The sequence below is a fragment of the Girardinichthys multiradiatus genome, chromosome 20 (assembly GCF_021462225.1).
Source record: "Girardinichthys multiradiatus isolate DD_20200921_A chromosome 20, DD_fGirMul_XY1, whole genome shotgun sequence".
Lineage (NCBI taxonomy): Eukaryota > Metazoa > Chordata > Actinopteri > Cyprinodontiformes > Goodeidae > Girardinichthys > Girardinichthys multiradiatus.
In genome coordinates, this window is record NC_061812.1 from 39,089,747 (window position 1) to 39,095,114 (window position 5,368).

The 5,368-nt window shown below is 37.5% G+C and overlaps 1 long non-coding RNA gene across 1 annotated transcript; it reads left to right on the forward strand.

The window, feature by feature from the left end:
- Positions 1-272: 272 nt before the first annotated feature.
- On the forward strand, positions 273-2,925 carry LOC124857476. Its single transcript, XR_007035605.1, has 3 exons — positions 273-1,099; positions 1,863-1,984; positions 2,403-2,925. It is a non-coding gene; the product is annotated as an uncharacterized LOC124857476 (long non-coding RNA).
- Positions 2,926-5,368: the final 2,443 nt, after the last annotated feature.

Here is a 5,368-nt window from a genome sequence, read left to right on the forward strand (position 1 = left end):
AGGACAGCTAAATGTAAAACAAAGAGCTGGAAGAGTCATGGTTTGGGGATGCCTTGATGCAGCAGAACCTGGCCATCTCACATCTCCAGTAGGTACATAACCCGAAACATACTATTAAATTTAACAAGGCCTGGTTAAGAATTAAGAAATGAAAAATCCAGCTTGGAGTGAAAGCCAAGATCCAGCTCACTTAAAATTAAATGTGGTTTCATAATTATGTTTTACTGTATTTATTCACAATACAAACCATATAAGCCTATCAGTCTCATCATTATCTGCTGGGCAATACACACAAAGAATGAGAAAAACATTTTACTAAAACAACATCTTTAGTTCAATTTCAATTTAATTATTTTACCAAAAAAGAAGTTTATGTTGTCAGAATTGAACTATTGTTACAAATGACATCTGCAAACTAATATGGTTGCTTAATATTTGTATCATTTATTGGGCAATATTTAACATTTTCACTCCTCTTGATTCAAACAACTTAAAACCAAATTTTTTAAATAATTGGGTTCCACCAGGTCAAAGCTTCCTCCATTAATGCCATTAATCCAAGCACAGTATGATTCTGATTTGTATTTTCCACATGATCAGGTTTACATGCTGAAGCATATTCCACAGTGTGGTGGTTTTGCAGTCTCTGTAAATGAAAATTGACCGGACTCTGCCCCCGCTGATGTTGTAGAAAACCCACCAGTTTGTATGTGAAGCACATTAGCAACCCCTCCCCTGAGGCACAAAACACACAAGAATCCACAGGAGCCCTCTACTGCAAACAGCTCAGCAGAATCTGTGAGCAGAGGGACCGGCCAGCTAGGCCGTTTGTGTCCCCTTGGTGTGCGTCATGAAAAAGAGCTAAAAAGAAAAACCCAGGATGGTTGACAGAACGGTTCATCAATTCTCTCATGGGAAATGATAGTCTTGCTGCAGGAAAAATCACAGGAGCAGTCAATGACTTGAGGAGAAGACGGCATACATACAGGGATGAAGCAACAACAAGCATTGAATTCATTGAGCAGCACATCAGAGAACTTCTCCACAGACGGGGATCATGGGAGATGATCATTTAGGCTGAGGCTACTGACATCATCATGTACAATACAGCAATTACTTATTCACCTCATTTACATCTTCCTTCTGTGTTTATAGTTTTTCCAATTTTTTCTAAATTTATTTTTTGAAAGCATTTTACAGTCTGTAATTTTGTTCACTTTTTATTCATGGTTATTTATTATCGTTTCTATTATTTATTTATCCTTTCTAATATTACCTTAATAGAGGTGCACCTTCAATCTGTCCTGCTGCTGAAACTATTTAATTTCACCCTGAGATGATGATAAAGTTTATATATATTAATAATTGTATGATTGTTATACAGTATGAGTTTATGTGCTCATTTATTTGACTGTTAAGGGGGCTGGTAACATTTTATTACTCACGTCTGCCATCTTGCATGCTTAAGACACTCTACTATTAACATGTCCTCACATTAGGAGCTCTCTTAAGGCTTAAGTTCCTTCATTAATCACTTTTATTTTACCGAGGGAAAATGTTAGAATTCGTGAAATTCTGAGATGATTCTTAGAATTATGTCACTTTGAGTTACTTTTAGTCTTAGGATTCTTTGTGAATACAGGCCCAGATCTTTAGCTAGCCTGGAAACACTTTATATCAACCATTCTAAGTATGTGTTTCACATAGGAAGATTACTGGTGGTGCACCATTTTCTACTTAACTGTGTAAAAAGCTATAATATTATTGCAGCTTAAGTGAACACTATTTCACTGTTTTTTGTTTTACACAACTTTACTTTGAAATCATGCAATTACTGACTTGAAGTTCTTTTTTGTTCTCAGAATTTGTTTCACACAGGAAGATCATCGGTGGCACACCGCTTCCTACCTCCATTTTCTGTGAAAAGAATCATTGGCTTCTCTGCAAAAAACCACCAAATGCAAACAGCGGCGGCAGCCTAAAGGTTCATAAAACAGCATTAGCATCAAAAAACTATGATGTTTAGGAGTTAGAGTTGGTTTATGACTGTAGAAGTCCACTTAGACATCGGCCCCTCTCAGACCTGCAGTTAGCTTTAGCCTCTAGGATCAACTAATCTGAATTTATAATAAATTAGGACATCATATGCATTATCTACTGACACTGAGATATTAACTCCTTATAACCTGTTCATAGATACTCATTTCAGAAATCATTAACCCTTTAAACAATATCTGACAAAATGCTGGGATGTTTATTCATTTATAATATGCGAAAAAGAATCAGTGAAAACATAAAACATCTAAATGGAAAATGGGTGGATGAAAATAAGTTTTCAAATTTATCTGACTTCCTATCACAGACCTTGTGTTAATACAGATCTCTCATTTCCTGTCTGTCAGGGATCCGTCATGATTAGAAAGAAGCTATATTTCCAAAACAAAAGCCCACTGGAGACACAGAAGGGAGGCTGTGGCGCTCGCTGTTGATATTGTTCCATGAGATGGCTCCACCAGAGAAAGTCCTCCCTCTGAGCTGCCAGGCATGGCTATTCGTAGGAAGGGGGGGTCCTGGGGATAAGAGACCGCCCTGTTATCTCTGTGTAAAAGGTTACTCAGGTCTGGTGGCGGAAGAAGCAAAAGAAATGGCCATCTGTGTTTTCCACGCTCACTGTCCCCGCTATCTAGAGCGTGGAGTGAAGACTCAGCGATATCACATCAGTCACTCTTATCTGCAAATGTTGGTAATACTATGAAGAATGCATTGTAGAAGAAATTGGAAAACCCCCTGATATGTTTTCTCGCTTGTACTGCATGTGCCAAGTATTATTGTTTTTATAACACATACAATTCATGTACCTGTAATTGCTGCTGTAAAAACGTATCAGAGGTTTGAGTTATGTTTGGTGTTAGTATTGTGTTCTGATTAAATATTTCTTTGTGCAACAATGCTTCCAGGACAATATTTTATTTTGCAAATCTGACATTTGGAGAAAAACATAACAGCTTAGTCGTACAGTTAGGGACGCTTCCAGAAGGTTTTATAAAAAGCCAGATGGTGACCACTTAGAAACTTGGGTTAGCACAACAAAACAGGTTCACAGAAAGACAAAAAAAGACACATTTGAGTAAATAAGTCTTGCAACAGATCAAAGCATGTCCTATCCTTTATCAGATATCCAAGAAACAAATATTGAGCATATAATGCTGTCTGTCTGGTCAGGGGTGGCTATTGGGGCTCCAGCAAATTGATATGGGAGCCCCCCCCCCCCCCCTTAGTGCCACCATTGTCTACTAGTAATGTGTTATGTAGCAACAGACAAGCATTCAGATTAATCTGCCTTTTGGTTCAAATTGCTCACATCTTCCCAAATGACTGTTGCTGCATGTGTCAAATTGTGTGCTTACATTTTTAATTAGACTTGCACAAGATCCCTGACGACATGTGTTTCACTTACAAGAGTATCTGCATCCTTCCAGACTCCTTCAGCTGAGAAATGTGAAAACACTCACAGGAAGAGTAAATTTGAGCTTGGGGGATTTTTTTTCAGGATGCTATTGTTTTCATTCTAAATTTGTCCAAACTCACACTTTTGGGTTCCACTCATTTGTAGATATACATTCAGCATGCATCTGCTTATGCACAAAATGCAAGTTTCCGTGTTGGGAATTCACAGAACGGGTGTCCAAGGTTATTAAAATGATACACAAAGCCAGTTGGCATAGTTTTTAGGAATTAAGAAATGAAGTAAAAAGCTGCACAAGCTTCTTCTGCAATAAAATAAGGGATTCCAAGGGCATAAATACTTATTTTCGACAGAACTACTTAAGTTTTTTTTCTTTTTAATCAGCAGGTTACTGTTTGTTCAGTGTAGCTTGGTTGGTTGTCTCTGCTTCATTAGAACAGAAAGAATAACATTCATCTGTTAGCAGTGTCTGGCCTACTTTTTGAGTTAGAGGCTAATTAACAATATTTCTGACAGCCATTGTGCCATAGCCAGTGAATTTTAGCACAGAGCAGTAAAGCTCTATTTAAATCAAACAAGCTCTACCAACTACAGAGTAGGCATCTAAATGCATGACTTATGATCTTTACCCTTTAAACAATGGAAATGTTTACAGTGTTCACCAGTGTAAAATTCACGACGTGGTGGGAGCTGCTATGAAACAATACTGTACATTTAGCATTTTTATTTGATATAATGCAGATTTATTATACATGTGACAACAATGACATATGACAGTTTGATTTGCTGTGGAGATCTGGAGCCCTTTGGGAAATGTTTCTAAAGTGCGGATTTCTGTGGTCCACATTTTCACTACAAAGCTCTGGGACATGCAAAAGTACTCCCTTTGGAGTGTTTAGATGAGGATCTGGTATACACTGCTGACAGTAGGACTTTTCTTTTATGTAGAAACCAAGCAAACTATATTAGTCCTAAAATAATCTCATCATTTTAATAATGTTCCCCTGTCATATCTATCTCATCAGCTGCAAAGGTCCTTAATGAGAATCTAAAGCTTGGAGTGAAAACACATTTCTTGAGGAGTAACCTAACGTCCGTACAGGCCTGGGCACAGCTAGGAATCAATGCGACATGTCAATGATGATTCGATCTATTGCAAAGCTCAAATGTTTTACAATGCCATTAAAAAGGTGTTTAAGATTGCTCTAAAAGGTGGACCTTTGCATGATTGTTCTAAAGTTTTCTATGAATTTAAATTTGAGATGCCACGTAAGCACAACCTCACATCTCAGTGCTTTCAGTTGTGTCACATTGTCTGACTAGAGGTCACGAAGCTTCAAAAACTACAAATTATGGGAATTTATGTAATTTGCTTTTAATAATGTGCAAGCATAGACAGGTATGGCAAAATAGTGGACTGTGCAAAAACATTCACTAGATTTTCTACCCATTTTGTTACATTACAACTTCAAGATGACACAAAGTAGAGAATAATTGTAAGGTGACAGAAAAGAATGTATGGTTTTTTTTTGCAAATCAAACTATTGAAAAAAAACTTGCCTGCATTTGCATTTGTATTCAGCCTACCAGTACTTTGTAGAACCACCTTCCTGCTCAGTGAGATTGGATGGATAGCTTCTGAAACAAAATATTTTTCACTTTTACTGGGTCATCAGAACACATGAATATGCCTTGATCCAAATCAAGGGTGTCAAACTCCAGAACTTGTAGAACGCTGTAGAACTTGTTTTGGTCTTTTGATTCAGCTGTGTTGGACAAAGAAAATGTCTAAAATTTGCAGGACACTGCAGCCCTTGAGGACTGGAGTTTGACACTTGTGATCTAAACCATTTGATTTTAGCTCTGATCAGCTTCCCTGCCCCTGTAGAAAAACACATCTCC